Consider the following 17975-nt stretch of genomic DNA (forward strand, 5'->3'; position numbering starts at 1 on the left):
TGTAACTATCCATTTGTACCTCGTAATCCCTTTGCCCTTTTTCACTGTCCCCCCAAATCTCCTCCCACCAAGCAGCCCTCAACATATTCTCTGTATTTATAAGTTTATTTTTCTCCCCAGATTCCACCTGTACATGAAATCATGTGATATTTATCTTTCTATCTGACCTACCTTGTTCAGCACAATGCCCTCTAGGTCCGTCAAGGCAATATCTTTTTCTGTCCCCTTACTTTTAGTCTCTGTGTGTCTTTTAATCTGAAGTGAGTCTCTTGTAGGCATCATATGTGGGGGCCTTGTTTTCTTAGCCATTCAGCCACCTTCTTTTTTGGTTGGAGCACTTAATTCTTTTCCAGTTGAGATAGTCATTGATAGATATGAAGTTATTACTATTTTTTACTCATGATTTTGATACATGGTTTTCTTCTTAAAGAAGTCCCTCCAACATTTCCTGTAATAGTGGCTTGGTGTTGATGAATTCTTTTAGCTTATTTTTGTCTGGGCAGCTTTTTATCTGTCCTTCAACTCTAAATGATAGTTTTGCTGGATAAAGTAATCTTGATTGTAGATCCTGGGTTTTCATCACATTGAATATTTTGTGCCAAGCCCTTCTATCCTGCTTAGTTTCTTTTGAGAAATCATCTGCCAATCTTATGGGTGCTCCCTTGTGGTTAACTAATTGCTTTTCCCTTGCTGCTTTTAAGATCATCTCTTTGTCTTTAACCTTTGGTATTTCCATTATGATGTGTCTTGGTGTGGGTCTCTTTGGGTTCATCTTTTTTGGGACTCTCTGAGCTTCCTGGGGTTGTATGTCTATTTCCTTCACCAGATAAGAGAAGTTTTTCATCATTATTTCTTCAAATAGCTTTTCCACTTCTTGTTCTTCCTCTTCTCCTTCAGGTACCCCTATGACACGGATATTTTTACATTTAATTGTGTCCCACAGGTTCCTTAAATTATTATTATAGTCTTGGCTTCTTTGTTCATGCCATTCTGATTGGATGTCCTTGGCTTCCTCGTCCTCTGTATTGGTGGTTTGATCCTCTTTTTTCTACACTCTGTTGATTCCCTCTAATATACTCTTCATCTCAGATAATGTATTCTTCATTTCTGACCGGTTCCCTTTTATAACTTCCATTTCCAATTTAAGTTTTTTATCTCTTTGTTAAAATTCTCACTGAGTTCATCTACTCTTCCCCTAAGTTCATTGAGCATCTTTATAACCAGTGTTTTGAGCTCTGCATCTGTTAAATTGCTTGACTCCATTTTACCTGGATCTCTGTTGTTCCTTCATATGGTCTCTGCTTCTTTGTCTTCGCATTTTGGCTGACTTTCTGCATCTGTTTCTATGTACTAAGCAAAGCTCCTAAGTCTCTCAGTCTTATTAGTGTGGCTTTGTTTAGTAGATGTCCGGTAGCACAGTCCTGAGAGGGGTTCAATTGTAGGCCAAGTTCAGCCCCAGCCCGTGTCCCTCTGGGCAACCTGTTAAGATTCAGCAAGCAATCCATAGATGCAGTGCTTATAGTTGTCTCTAGAGGCCATAACAGAAACCAAGGTCAGCTCTCACCAGTGGGTCTTGGAGCTGCTCAGCAAGGGACATAGGACTTGCCAAGGACATGATTGGATGTAGCTTAGATAGAGCCCAGAGTCGGAGGACATGGAATTTCATGGAATCCTCTGGGTGGAGTGACCTCTGTTTCCCAGTTTGACGATGTCTCAGCTATGGCAGCACTGTGTCTGCACACTGGGAGGGGGAAGGGCTCAACAGAGGAACAATGGACATTGTCAGCATTTCTGTCTGAGAGAAAACCTCATCTCTGGCTCTCACTAGAACAACTCAGTGTCCTTTTCTAAGTCTCTATTGCCCCACCCACCCAAGCAGCTGACTGAGCATTGGTGCTCAAAGCAAGTGAGTCCATCACCGTGAAAGTTTTGTAATGGACATGGCCCTTTTAAGAAGTCTGCTGCTGCCAACTGCAACTGCTGCAGCCTCTCTCTCACTCACCCGCTGGATACCGGGCAACCTCACATCTTCACCCCCTCTTACCTCCTCCCGTTGCAGGGTGATTTCTTATTTCTATTCCTAGTTGTAGGACTTCTGTTCATCTAGGCCCCAGGCAACTGTGATTGCTGTTTGCTCTGTTTCCTTCACAGCTTTGATGTGATCACAAGAGCAGATGCCCGGTCTCTCGAATTTTTACTTATTTAATGCATTACAATAAATTACACACATTATTCTTTTTGATGTTCAAACTATTTCAAATGTGGCTAGTGAAGGCCCTTCATGATGCCTCCTGTGTCCTGTAGGCTTGTGTTCCATTAATCTTTAAGTGTGTTCTTGCTTTCTAGCACAATAAGATAGCCCATGCTCATTGCATATTCTTCCAGCCCCAGACCCAGAATCAGACATTTTTCTAAAACTCTCCAGTTCTCTTTTAGTGGGATGATGGTAAGAGATCAAGATTTGAGCACTAGGGGTAAACTGTTTTCTTTTAATGCCATTTTCTAAATGTCTTTTTGCTGGTATACAGAAATACAATTTATTTTTGTACAGACATTTCACTGTGGCCACATTAGAATTACAATCAACTTCTCCTGAATTTCAGTCTATTTCAGTTAGAAACATTTTCAGCTGCAAATAACAGGAAGTTGGTCCACAATTGCCTGGGAAAGCAAGATGCTTAATTAGTTCATTTAATAGGGAGTCTGGTGATAGCCAATATGTGACTGATGCAATGGCTCAATGATCCTGTCAGGGGCTCAGATTTTTACTGTTTAACCACTGCTTAGTTTGTTTTCATGATTCTTGCCTCATTCTTACAAGATGACTGGTCTACATCCAGATATTATTTACATTCCAAGCAAGAATAAGGGAGAATAAAGAAGATAATAATTAAAAAAAAAAAAACTCTTTTCCAGGCTTTGCTTTTTTTATTTGAGAAGGATGCCCTCTCCATATAATTTCACTTATTCATTATTGGACAGAACTGTCACAAGTCCAACTCTTGATATAACATAGGTTAGAAAGTTGAGGACTTTTATTTTTTTAATTTCCAATAACTGTCAAAAGAAAGGAAAGTTAAAAGGAGTCAAGAATAAATGCTGAAAGTACCCTCTTGTGGTATTTGTACTAAAGTCAATATTCTTCCCACTAGAAAGTTCTGTTAAGTAAAGCTTTGAGAAAGTGTGACAAAGCTTGATCCATGTAAGGAAGGATTCCATTGAATCAAAAGAACTCTAGGTGCTTATATTGAGTATTTGCATCTAAAGACTGAAGATATGCTATAAAAATGTGATCTGTGTTCACTAAAGAATTTGTATTGTTTTTTCAGTATAATTAATTGAGATATGATATTAAATTCATACAAGAAAAAATTCTAGCAAAAGCTGAATTATTTGTTTTGGAAGAACTATTCCATGGAAAACAATTAAAAGAGGTAGGGGATATACAAAAACATCTTTTTTGAAGGCCTTACAGAATTATTAAGGCATTAAGAATTTGTTGAGCTAAGATCCAGAAGTAGAGGGAAACCAAGAGAGGCTGCCTTTCCTCTCAAAATGATCACCATTCTGCACATTCTTAAGTGAGAGCTGTGGCTCAGAGATTTCAGCAGTCTTATATGGTCTTAGAAAGTTTAGGGCATGCCAATGAAAAAGGGCCTTTATAAACACCTTAAGATTTTAATTGGAGCATTCCCAGGAATGAAACTCAGACTTCAATTAGCTCAATCAATATCTGATTGGATTAAAGTGAGAAGTCACAAATAGATTAATATCAGTAATGAAAAAGGGAATATCACCAAAAATATTACAGACACTAAAAGGTCATTAGAAAAGATTATGAAAAACTTATACTAAAAATATGAAACTGAGATGCATTGAGCTAAATTCTAAGGGAAATTGTAATAAACTGATACATGAGTAGAAAATCTAAATTATAAACATTTAATCCATAATTTTAAACTTTTCCATTAAGAAAACTCAAGATGCATTTGGCTTATGTGATAATTTTTATCAGGTAGCTGAGGAAGAGCTAACATCAATATTATACAAACTCTTCCAAAGAAAAGAAAAGAAGGAAATCTTTTCCATCTTGTTTTATAAAGTCAGCACTACTTTGATCTAAAAGCTACAAAAACATTACAAGAAATAAAAATTCCATTCAATCTTTTTCATGACATTCTAAATGAAATATTAGTACATTGAATCCATAAATATATTATAAGATAAAAGGTCATTCCTAAATTGGGTTTATACTGGGAAAGCAATATTTATAAATCTATTAATACCATATGCTACATTGATAAAGAAGAAAAAGTCATATCTTAATAGATACAGAAAAGGCATTTAATAAATGCAACATCCATTTATATTAAAGCCTCTTTGCAGACCAGGGATAGAAGCACACTTTCTTCAACTGATAACTGATATCTATAGAAATTCTATAACAAGACTTCTTCCAAATATGACATGTTATCTTTTCTCATATCAATTCTTTGGCTGATAGAAACTATAAAAACTAGATAAAATACCAAAATAGCACAGCTTTTTAAAAGCATCAGAGATAAACCAAGGAAACCAGCATTAGAGAGGTCTAGATGATTAAATGAAGGGAAATACACTGAGGTGAGCTACTTCTTTCCCTCTTTTGTCAGTTCTTAAGCTTTGCGGAGCCAATGGTGATTCAGAGCTTTGAGAATTCTCATGAAGCAGGGCACAAAAAATCGATTTATTCCTTGATACTAAGGCAGCCAAGACTTAAAGGTCAAGATGCGGCAAAAAAGGAACCACAGAAAATTGACCTCCAAATTGTAGGAAGAGTTCAATTTCTAAACAAGACAAGATATCATACAGAAAGCAGCAACTAAAGAGCTAAAAACTTAAACAGAGTTTTTAGAAATCTCATAGTGATAAAGACAAAAATCAGAGGTCAGAGTCTTGTCAGACTTTCAGGTAAAAATCCTGAATGGCTTTGTCCTGGGAGGAGCAATCCACATATAAATCAGTTTTCATGAAGAGGAAATAGAGCCTCAAATCATCTTAACCCTTGATGAGATCAAAGCTATCTGCTTCTACTGTATCTGGTTGCCAGGAGAAAAGTAAATTATTTCTGGAATATGATAACATACAGAAAAAATTTTAAAACCTTTTATATACAATTTCTGGCATTCGAAAAAAAAAATCTCAGATCGCCATGCGTCAGATAAAGGAAGCCAAGATAAAACATGATACAAATAAAACCAACAGTGATCTAAATATTTGAGTTATTGAACACAAACTTTTAAAAAATATAATTACTATGTTCAAGAAATTAGGTGACAAAATTATTGATATCTATTAGAAAGAGCTAAATGGAAATTCTAGAATAAATAAACGCCTAAATTAAGCATTAAATACGTTAGACGCAGCGTAATAAAAGCTTAGTGAACTGGAAGAGAGTTAGTAAAGAATGTTCAGGCTAAAGAATTGTAGGGGGGAAAAGATGAAAAATAATGAAAAGAATGTAAGGAGTTCTGGTCAAGATGGCTTCTGGTCAGGATGGCTGTGCTTGCCTCCTTTTACAACCACATCAAATTTACAACCAAATTACAGAATAGCCATTGTTGGGAGTCATCCGAAGTCTAGCTGAACAGAAGTCCTACAACTGGGGACACACAAAAGAAGCCACTTCAAGACTGGTAGGAAGGGGAAAAACATAGAATGGGCTGGTCCCACAGCTGCGTGTGGCTGTCAAATCAGTAGAAATTGGCTATGGAGGACTCCCTGAGGAGCAAGGGGTTCCAGGCCCAAACCAGTCTCCCCAGCACAGAGTTCCAGTACCAGGAAGAGAAGTCCCCACAACTTCTGGCTGTGAAAACTAGCAGTAATGGTGGATGAGTGAGATAAAGCGCCTCTGGAGTAGCAGACTTTTCTCTTAAAGGGCCAGCGCACAGACTTACTTGCTGACTGACTGACTCATTCTTTGCTCCAGCTCTAGGGCAGCAAATCAAAAGGTGCCCAGGACATATGGGGAGGAACTGAGTGGTCTGGCTTCAGGATGAGGGCTGGAGAGGCAGAAGTGCTGGCAGAGGGCATTGTTCCTTTGTTGAGCTCTCCTGCTCCCTGCCAACAGACACAGGCAGCCGCTATATCTGAGTCTCCATCAACCTGATTAACACCACTCACCCTGCTCTGGTGATTCCCTGAGCCCTCACCCACCCAAAATGTGGGCCCACCCAAGCTACTTCCGTTGGCTTTTCCAACAAACAGCCTGTCTTGGCTCATGCTGCAGACTTTCCTAAAATCTCTCAAAGGTTCACAAAACCTAAATAAGCAGTACCTGGCCTCGGTGTGCCCCATACCTCTTGCTGAGCAGTCCCAAGCTCAGCACCAGTTGGTAGCCGCCCTTGGTTTGCAGCTTGGCCTATCAAGGCACTTCCAAGCACAGCATGGCTGGCGGCCACCTGCAGATTTCTTGGTGGCTCATGCCAGGTGTCCCAGGCAGGGCACAGGCTGTGGCTGAACTTGCCCTGTGGTAGGGCCCCTCCCAGAAGGCCTTGGCCTACACACCTGGTGGTCAGCTTTGGTCTGAGCCTGAGCACCACCTGGGGCCACACATCCAAAGGCAAACAGGGCAAGCACCAGAGCCCTGCTAAAGCGAATACTGCTCTGTAGAGTCAGTCCATGAACAATAGCTCCTCCAGTGGTCACAGCCAGTCATTACAACCAATCATCCCAAGAGTCAATCTCTCCCATTGATATGCAAACAGCAATCAAGGCTCAACTACAAAAAGAGGGCACACACAATCCAACAAGGGACATACCTGGAGCACCTGGCTCAGGTGACCAGGGAGACTAAGCCACTGGCCCCACAGGACACCTACTGCATAAGTCCACTCTACTAAGACCAGGAGACATAGCAGCTCTACCTAATAAAAAGAAACGAACAAAAGGAGGCAGCCAAAAATTGGAAGACAAAGAAACATGTCCCAAATGAAAGAAAAGAACAAAGTTCCAGAAAAAGAACTCAACAAAATGGAGACAAGCAATCTATCAGATGTAGAGCTTAAAACACTGCTTATAAGGATACTCAATGAACTTAGGGGAAGAGTAGATGAACTCAGTGAGAATTTTAATGAAGAGATAGAAAACATAAAAATGGAGATAGAGAACATTAAAAAAAGCAGTCATAAATGAATAATACAATAACTGAAATGAAGAATACCTTAGGAGGAATCAACAGTAGATTAGATGAAGTAGAGGAATGAATCAGCAATTTAGAAGATAAGGTAGCAGAAAACATGCAATCAGGACAGCAACAAGAAAAAAGAATTCAAAAAAATGAAGACAGTTTAAGGAGCCTCTGGGACAACATCAAGTGTACCAACATTCGCATCATAGGGGTACTAAGAGAAGAAGAGAGAGAACAAGGAATTGAAAATCTATTTCAAGAAATAATGACTGAAAACCTCCCTAACTTAGTGAAGGCAATAGACATACAAGCCCAGAAAGCACAGATGGTCCCAAACAAGATGAACTCAAAGAGGCCCACACCGAGACACATCATAATGAAAATGCTAAAGGTTAAAGACAGAGACGATTTTAAAAACCAGCAAGAGAAAAGTAGTTAGTTACCTACAAGGGAGCTCCCATAAGAATGTCAGCCGATTTCTCAACAGAAACTTTGCAAGCCAGAAGGGGCTGACACAAAATATTCAAATTGATGAAAAGCAAGGACCTACAACCAGGACTACTCTACCCGGCAAAGCTATCATTTAGAATTGAAGGACAGATAAAGAGCTTCCCAGACAAGAAAAAGCTAAAGGAGTTCATCACTACCAAACTAGTATTATAGGAATTGTTAGAGAGACTTCTTTAAAAAGAAGAAAGAAAGATAAAAAATATGAATAATAAATGGCAATAACTACATATCTATCAATAATTACTTTAAATGTAAATGAATTAAATGCTCCAATCAAAAGATAGGGTGCGTGAATGGATAAGAAAACAAGACCCTTACATATGCTGCCTACAAAAGACTCGCTTCAGAGTGAAAGACACACACAGACTGAAAGTAAAGGGATGAAAAAATGTTTCATGAAAATGGGAGGAAAAAAGCTGAGGTAGCAATACTTATTCCAGACAAAATAGACTTTAAAACAAAGGCTATAACAAGAGACAAAGAAGGACCCCAGTAACACATTTCTTAGTATTTATCCGAAGAAACCCAAAACACTACTTTGAAAGGACATGTGAATGTACATGTCCATTGCAGCATTATTTACAGTAGCTAAGCTATGGAGGCTACCTGGGTGTCCATCAGTGGGTGAATGAATAAAGAAGAGATGGTTTATATATACAATATAATATTACTCAGCCATAAAAAAGAAGGAAATCTTGCCATCTGCAACAACATGGATGGATCTCACTTAGAGGGTATAGAGCTGAGTGGAGTAAGTCAGACGGAAAGACAAATGTCATATGTGGAATCTGGAGAACAGGATAAACAAACAAACAGAAACAAGCTCATAGATACAGAGACCATTTTGATGGTTGTCAGATTAGGGGTATAGGAATGGATGAAGGGAGGAGGAGATTAAGAGGTACAAATTGGTAGTTACACAAGAGTCATGGGGATGTAAAGTATAGCATAAGGAATATAGTCAATAATATTGTAATAACTATGCATGGTGTCAGATGGGTACTAGATTTGTCAGGCTGATCACTTCATAAGTTATATAAGTGTCTAATCACTATGTTGTGCACCTGAAATGAATATAATATTGTATGTCAACTATAATTGAAAAAAAATAAAAATAAAAATAAATCTAAAAAGGAATGTAAAAGACATGGAACATGGTGAAAAGGTCCAATATGTTTAATTGGAAGGGATATCTATTTGAAGGGATATCAAAATTGACAAAAAATATCAAGCCATTGATCCAAGAAGCTCTACTAATCTCAAGCAGAATGAATACAAAGGAAATAATAAGTAGGCACATCATAGTCAAAATGCTGAAAACAAAAAAGAAAAAGGAAAATTTAATTGCAGCCAGAGAAAAAGACATATCACCTTCAAAGGAGAAACAATAAGAATGGCAGCTAACTTTTCAACAAATACAATAAAAACCAGAATGCAACAAAATATCTTTAAAATGCCAAAATAAAATCACTGCTAATCTAGAATTTTACTCCCAGGGAAAACATACTTTTTTAATTTTTATTTTTCAATTAGATTTTATATTCAGTATTATTTTATACTAGTTTCAGGTGTGCAGCATAGTGGTTAGACATTCATATAATTTATGAAGTGATCTCCCCAATCAGTCTAGTATCCACCTGGCACTATACATAGTCGCTACAATATTATCGATTATATTCCCCATGTCTATGAGTCTGTTTTCTTCTTGTTTGCTTGTTTATTTTGTTCCATAGATTCCACATATGAGTGAAATTATATGGTATTTGTCTATCTCTGACTTATTTCACTTAGCACACTACCTTCCAGGTCCATCCAAGTTGTCACAAATGGTAATATTTCATGCTTTTTTATGGCTGAGTAATATTCCATTGTATATATGTACTACTTCTTTATCCAACTTAGGTTGCTTCCATATTTTAGCTATTGTAAATAGTGCTGCAGTGGGCATAGGGATGCATATTTCTTTTCAAATTAGTGTACTGGCTCTCTTTGGATAAATATCCACAGGCGGAATTGCTGGATTGTAAGGTAGTTCTATTTTTAATTTTTTGAGGAACCTCCAAACTTTTTTTCCATAGTGTCTGTACCAATTTGCAATCCCACCAACAGTGCACGAGGGTGCCCTTTTCTCCACATCCTCACCAATATTTTTTGTTTGTTGACTTATTGGTGATAGCCATTCTGACAGGTGTGAGCTGATATCTCATTTTGATTTTAATTTGCATATAATTGATGATCAGTGACACTGAGCATGTTTTCATATGTCTATTGGCCATCTGTAGGTCCTCTTTAGAGAAATGCCTAATCAGGTTCTTTGCTCATTTTTTAATTGAATTTTTTGTGGGGTTTATTTTGTTTTTTTTGTTTTTGTTTTTGTTTTTTTGTTCAGTGCTGAGTTGTATGAGTCTTTATAAATTTTGGATATTAACTCCTTATCAGATGTATCATCGGCAAATATCTTCTCCCATTCATTAGGATGCCTTTTCATTTTGTTGATGGTTTTCTTTGCTGTGCAAGAACTTTTTAGTTTGATGTAGTCCCATTTGTTTATTTTTTCTTTTGTTTCCCTTGCCCAAGATGATGTATCAGAAAAAATATTACTAAGAGCAATGTCAGAGAGTTTGCTGCCTATGTTTACTTCCAGGAGTTTTATGGTTTTGGGTCTCACATTTAAGTCTTTAATCCATTTTGAGTTTATTCTTTTATATGGTGTAAGAAAGTCGTCTAGTTTCATTTTTTTTTTTGCATGTATCTCTCAAGTTTTTTCAACACCATTTATTTAATAGACTGTCTTTACTACATTCTATATTCTTGCCTCTGCATTATAGATTAATTGACCATATAGGCATGGATTTATTTCTGGGCTCTCTATTCTGTTCCATTAATCTATGTGTCTGTTTTTATGCCAGTAACATACTGTTTTAATTACCATAGCCTTACAGTATAGTTTGATATCAGGTATTGTGATACCTCTTACTTCATTCTTTTTTCTCAAGATTGCTGTGGGTCTTCTATGGTTCCATACAAATTTTAGGATTATTTGTTCTAGCTCTGTGAAAAATACCATTGGTCTTTTGATAGGAATTGATACTTTTGATACTTTGGGTAGTATGGACATTTTAATGAAGTTAATTCTTCCTATCCATGAGCACAGTATATGCTTCCATTTGTTTTATATCTTCTTCAATTTTTTCTTTAATGTCTTATAATTTTCTGAGTACGTCTTTTACTTCCTTAGTTAAATTTATTCCTAGATATTTTATTTTTGATGCAATTATAAATGAGATTATTTCATTAGTTTTTCTGATATTTTATTAGTAGTATATCACAATGAGACCAATTTCTGAATATTAATTTTGTATCTTGCTATTTTACTGAATTCATTTATCAGTTCTAATAGTTTTTTGGTGGAATCTTTAGGGTTCTTTATATGTAGTATCATGTCTTCTGCAAATACTGATAGTTTTACTTCTTCCTTTCCAGTTCGGATGCCTTTTATTTCTTTTTCTTGTCTGATGGCTGTGGCTAGGATTTCCAATACTATGTTGAATAAAAGTGGTGAACGTGAACATCCATGTCTTATTCCTGCTCTTAAGGAGAATGTTTTTAGCTTTCCCCTGTTGAGTATTATGTTAGCTGTGGGTTTATTATATATAGCCTTTATTATGTTGAGGTACGTACCCTCTATTCCCACTTTGCTGAGAGTTTTATCATAAACGGATTCTGCAAGCAAAGTGTTAAATAACCTGACACCAAACAATACACATTCCTTTACTATCTTCCTCCCCCAGAAGGCCCTATACAACAGAGAGAGAAGTGGAGGACAAAAGAACATTGGCTGAGAAGTCAAGTGGAATGGATCCTAGTCCCAGCCTGCTACTAACTCCTGAAGCATCTATTCCTTTCATGGGCCTCAGAGTCTTCAACTTCAGAAGGGAGTTGCTGAGGGGTCTCAGTACTGATATTAAGAGAGCATCTTAATCTCATTCCTCATTCCTCACTCACAATCTGTGTCTCCATGTGTGTGCATGTTTAAAGAACTTCTGCTTAGAAGTCACAGCTGCTAAACCAGAGGGTCCCTAGAACCTTGTTTTGACTCAAAGTGTGGTATGAGGACCAGTGTAGTAGTACTACCTGCTAATTAGGGAGCATGTTAGAAATGCAGAATCTTGGGCCCACCATAAACCTACTGAATCAGAATCTGCAATTTAACATAATCACCAGGGATCCTTATGCACATTCAAGTCTGGGATGTAATGCTCCAGAGAATGGGGATAAGATAAATGTTAGCCTGAAAACAGAATGGGATTTGGAGTAAGGAGACCTATGTTCTAGTCTGTGTTATACCACTTACCAGCTGTACAAAATTGACAGTCTTGTAAACACTGGATCTTTTTTTCTTAAATGAGGGTGCTGTAATAACTGCAGAATGGTAAAGAGGTCAATGGAATGCATTTTGGAGCCATACTAGGCAATCTTAAATCTTGACTTTATTTACTAGCTGTGAAGCTTTGGTTGAGTTACTTAACATCTGTGTGCTTCAGTCTCCTTATCTGGAAGATATAATAATGAGGAATTTTAACAATAATTTTAAATTAGCAATGAATCTAAATAACATAGCACAGAGTATGGCATAGTCTAAGTTCATAGTACATGTTATTATACAGTGGCTTCATATGGTGTCTTTCAAGAACAGAAAGAGATCTCAAAGATATAATCAGCTTTGGGCTAGCTGAAGTCTTCCTCCTTCAGGGTTTATCATGGTGTACATACTTCTCAACTAATGGCCACAGTCACCCAAAAGACTGGAGCTCTAACCTCTGAGCTGCCAGACAGCCATGAGATTGGTTTCATGCTATTATATTGGAGCAGTCAACTGGTTTCCTGGGGGGATTCCCATATCTTCTATTCAGCTCTACTTACTTTGGAGATCTGCAGGGGCAGCAGCAGAAAGAGTAATGCAGTCCAGCCAAGAGAATGCTTGCAACTGGCCTTCCCTTCCCTAAAGGAACTCATGCAGTTTAAAGAGCAGAACTTCATTAAGGCATTGGTTGATGGGCCTGTCACCACAGTCACTGCAGAGAAAGCCTCCAGGAAGAGGCAGATACCCAGGACCTACAGCAGAACACTATACCCCAGCAAGAAAGCAAGCTTGCTCAGCTTTTCTACTGTAAGCACTCAGGACTTCTGCTCCTTGGAGGTGGAAAAGCACAGTGGTGCTCTCCAAGTTCTGCTGCTCAGTCTGCAACCACCTGACAAACACCAAGCAAGTATACTGCTGAGGGCAGAGTCAAACTGGGTTCAGAGGGCCAACACACTGGGATGATCGAAACAAACTGGAGACTGTGTAACAATCTAAGAATCTGTAGCAACAGTGTTTTGGGGGTCCCCAAGATCACCTTCAGGTTTAATGATTCCCTAGAAAGACTCAGGACTCAGAAAACCTGTTACGAGTTCTTCTGAAATGTTATACACATGGCTACGACTTATTATACTGAAAGTATAGAGAGTAAAATCAACGAACATAGAAGGTGCATGGGAGAAGTCCAATGGAAATCAGCCATGAGATAACAAAGGAGTCACACAGACAATACTTAATTCTCCCTGACACAATATGTGACAACTCGAGCAAAGTACTGCCAACCAGGGAGGCTCCCCCAAGCCTTGAGGTCCAGGGTTTTTATTGGAAGTGAGTCAGGCAGGCATGCAGCATCCATGTGACTGACTTTAGCTACTGAGTCTACAGCCCCCAGGTAACATACTAATATAGCATGGCCCAGGGCCTCAAGCATACAAAAACAGATGTTCACCACAAGTCGCACTGTTAGCATAAACTATCTGGAACATTAATGACAGGACACAAAAACACTCTGTCAGGCAGAATATGCCAAGGGCTTAGTGGTGGTCTCCCAAGAGCTGAACAAGGACCAGTCCTCCTGAGACAAGGCTTTCCTTAGAATGTACACGGCTTGAGCAACCTGGGCCTGCAGAGGTTACTGTTTACAAGGAATTTTAACTGAATTAGAGGCCTAACTACCATTTAAAAAATGTTTTCAGTTGGGTATGAGTGGTGATCCTGGGTAAGGGTGGTGGCAGGCACAGGCATAATTGTGCAAAGGAGTGGAGGACGGGAAGCCCACAGTACAGGAAGGAACAGCAATAGCACCATCAGGCTCCTCATCTGTGGGAGAGGACAATGAAAACTGCCACCACTTATCAGGTGACTACCATGGGTCATCCTAGGCTTGTTACCAGAAATATCTAGAGATGTTCCCTTGATCAATCATGACAGCTGTTTAGACAGATGATCCCCAGCTATGACACAGAAAAGGGGACTGAGGCCCAGGGGGGCCAGTAAGTAGTAGAGCCGAGCCCTCTCTCTTATGGATTGGTATATCCCCAAAGCTTGGGCTGGAAAAGTTTGGGCTGGAAGAGGACTCATCATGATTCTTGGTTCCTAGACATCAAAGTCATTCTAGAAAATGCTGGCATTGCATGAGCAACATCCACGTGTTCTTCATTAGGCCCCAGCTGAACAATCAGCCCTTTCTCTTTCTGTGTGAGCACTTAACTCCTGTAGAATCAGGATATGGGGAAAGTCTGACCACAGTCAAAGACCAGGTCTTTCTGCAGCTGAGATTTCTCTACTGTCCTCAGGACACTGTCTATCAACTCTATTAACCTTTTCCTGCTACGTGATTGTGATGACAAAAACGGTTATCGGGTCATCTCTCTTCTAGAAATAGATTAGTATCTCTGAACCTAGCCATCATTTACAAAAGCACAAAGATTTCACAGTGGAGGGCAACTCCCCACTCACATGCCTGAAAGAAAACTGACTCCTCTCCTGGGACTTCTACACAAGGCTTGGATAGTCACTTTCCAGGAGAACTCTGGGTTGCAGATTTGGGCTATGAGTCATCCAAAACACCTGAAGAATGTTAGTTAACTCATAGAGGGGAAAGGAAAAGAGAGGGAGAAACTAATATGTTCAAATGGAAGATTAAATAAATATATGATGGATTTCATGTTTGGTTTTGTGACATGGTTATCTCAACAGTGCCTGGCACATGTTGGCTCTAGCACAGAAGAAATTGGAGTGTATCTGAGCTGAGACCCTGCAGTGCCCTGTCCAAGGAGTTCTGCTTGGTGACAGACAAGTACCACAAGCACATACCACACAGTTGGACTCTTTCCCACAGATCCTAACGGGAAACAGAAAATGTACCTCAAGGGCACGACAGGCCTTTTTAGCAGTCCACGGTGCCACAGGCTGGCATTTTCAGAGAGAACAGCTCTCTGCCACTTTATGCTGAGTTTTCTAGAGCAAAAGCCAACTTCTCCCAGGACCCCCAGGATCCCAGAAATTGGAGCTCCTCAATTGATTTCAGATCAGGCATCAGAGTTTCTCCCTCACTGGTGCATGTTGCTGGTCCCCCAGCCCAGCTCCCAGGCTCCATTACAGAACTCTTCCCCGACAGACCCTGACCTCTACCTTCTGACCCCTGAGTCTAAGAGGAGAGCCAGGCTCTGAGGGATAGGCCCGCCCCCATGAGCGGCTGTGGACCGCAGCAGGCCCCACTTTTCTTCTGATTCCGAGGAACTGAAAAAACGGAAAGCGTTTTGTGAGGATGGAGGGATGTTAACTCCCCAGGGCGAACGGCGACGAGGAGGGCCCACCGCGCGGGAAAACGGCGGGACCGGGACCGTTGGATTAGCCCCCTCGCCTCTCGCAGCCCAGAGATGCCTCCCCAGCCTTTCGTGCGACTCGTTGCGGAAAATGATCTCACGTTATTTTCGCTCCGTCTCGCCTCAGTGGGAACCACATCAGACTCGTTGTTCCCTAAAGGCACCATGTTGGCCATTGGTGGCGGGGCACCACTTCTGCGCGTGCGCCACGCTGCGACCTCGGGCTCCCAGGTGACGGGGGTACGGAGCGGAAGTGCTCTGCTGACCCCGAGGGCATTGGGATTTCCGCTGCCTGTTCTCCATCCTGCTTTGTCGGTTTCTGGGAGTGAAGTAAGGGGAGGCGGAGTTGAGGATGAGCTTAATGCGGAGCGGCCGAGGGGCTGTGGGCTGATGGGTTTGCGCCCCGAAGGGATGAGTGACAGGGCCGTGGGGGCGAGTGTTGGGGGACGGACTGGCGGGGGCATCAGCTAGTGATTGAGAGACCATTTACTGAGTGCCTAGTAAACGCGAGGCACTGGTTGAGTTTCACATTAGTCTTCATGATAGCCCTGTGAGTAGGTACTAGAATTATATTCATTTTATAGAGAGAGGAAGAAACAGAAAGGTTCAGAAACCTTTAGTCTATAAGCTAAAACCATAGTCACAAAGCGACTAAATCGAAGAATCTTTATTTTTTTTTTCATTTTTTATCCGTCTAGCATTTATGTTTTTCTAATGTACCCTAAACTAATTTATCAAGTGTGTTGCTTACTATCTCCCCTGCTAGAATATAGCTCTGCAAGATGGGGGAATTCTGATATTTTTCTTCACTGAATATCTCCAACACGAAGTAGAACAGGCACATAGTAGGCACTCACCTTTTTTATTGAATGAATAAAAGTGGCAGAGCAGGCAGTCAGTTTGGTTCCGGAGCCCAGACTCTTCTCAAGTAAGGCAGTGCTTAGCTCCTGGTCTGGTGAAAATTGAGCTCTTACTAAATGTTGCCTCTTAAAACTAGAATGAGGCACTGTGCCTCCTGATGTCCAGTAAAACATTTAGGTTTTCCTCAACTTCACTCCATCATAGAGATTGCTAATTGCTTTTCCTGTATGGTCATTGTCTTTCCAGGGTCAGCGTGTATAACTGAGACCACTGATCACCAACTTCAGATTCCAGCTTATCTGACCTGGGTTTCCTTAGTCTACAGAAGACCCAGTCTGAGGTCTCAGAAGGAGGTGAGTTCCCCAGGTAAGAGGCAGAGATCTGGTGCTGAAGTGATGGTCCCAGCTGACATGCGTTTGTCCTTGAACCATTTAGTCCTGCCTCCTCAGGAATCAGAGAGCTTCTGTGAGGGAAACTGGAGGATAAGCCTCAGCCCAGAGCCCAGACCCCAGACCCAGATGCTCAGGGCAGAGTGCAGAGGCTCACAGGACAGCAGATCCTACAAGAGCTAGACCTGTAGTGGCCTCTTCCCTTCCCTCTAGCTAAGAGAGATTAAGGCTGGCATGCTGGCTCAATTTCCAGCTATCATGAAGGACTGGGTGACATTGGGCAGTTGGACCCCCATTGAAAGAGAGATGAAAATTACAGACAGATGGAGAGGCACTGCCATGAGGGCAGGAGCTCTGCTTATAGTGCCTGCAAGAGCAGAATTAGGCTGAGAAGGGTCACTACCAGCCTCATAGGGCTTTTTCCTCTGCTGACACACCTGTGTGCTCAGTATTACACTCCCTTCTTTTGCCATTGACTCTTTTAGATTTGAGTCGGTCTCGTGGTATGAACATCTCATCTGCCTCTAGCAGAAATGTTCAATCTTCTCTACCCTGCCTAAAGTACAGAATAGGGCTTTTTTTGTTCGTTTTTAGTTTAGTTTGTGTTTTTTCAATTTGTGGAATTTCAGAGTGCTCTCTAGGTGTGTTTTCATCTAGGTCTGCTGCCTCCTTTGGATGCTACTGTAACTGGATCTGAGAACATCACTTGTTAAGCTACAGATGCTGAACCCTGTTGTCCCAGTGCTGCCACAGGGATTGCTACAGTAATAAATTGTTACTCCACACAAAAGCTTTTTGATGAACCTTTCTTTTCAAAACTGCCCAATAAGGAAAAGCATGGCAATCAAATGGAAATTATGGGAAGGAAGGAAGGGATGGTGTGGGAACAAGGTAGTGATGGGCCAGTGAAGGGCAGAGGGTGTGGGGGACAAGATCAGTGGTTTCCGGCTCTATTGGAATTTCCCAGTGCTGGGTTCCTCACCTCCCAGCCCTCTCAGGCCTGGTTTGTCTCCTTTCAAACCACAGCAAGACATCCCTGTCCTCCAGATTTTGCTCAGGGTCTATCACCTGTAGAGCTCAGTGTGACAATCAGTGATTTATAATAATCTTCAATTTTTATTTGACTAGGAATTAATATTCACTGTCAAAATGAGAAAATGCAAATAAAAGAGGAAAGGTGAAATCAGCACTCAAAGGTAACTGTCAACATTTTAATAAAGGCTCTTTTAGACTGTTCTTCTGTAGTATATACATACTGCTTAATGAATAGGGTCACATTGCAGTTGCTTTTTGTAACCTGCTTTTAAACATGTTAAGAAATGAAAAGATTCCATAGCATTTTTAAAGCCCATTTGGTA

This window comes from Pteropus vampyrus, unplaced genomic scaffold, assembly GCF_000151845.1.
Source record: "Pteropus vampyrus isolate Shadow unplaced genomic scaffold, Pvam_2.0 Scaffold387, whole genome shotgun sequence".
Taxonomy (NCBI): Eukaryota; Metazoa; Chordata; class Mammalia; order Chiroptera; family Pteropodidae; genus Pteropus; species Pteropus vampyrus.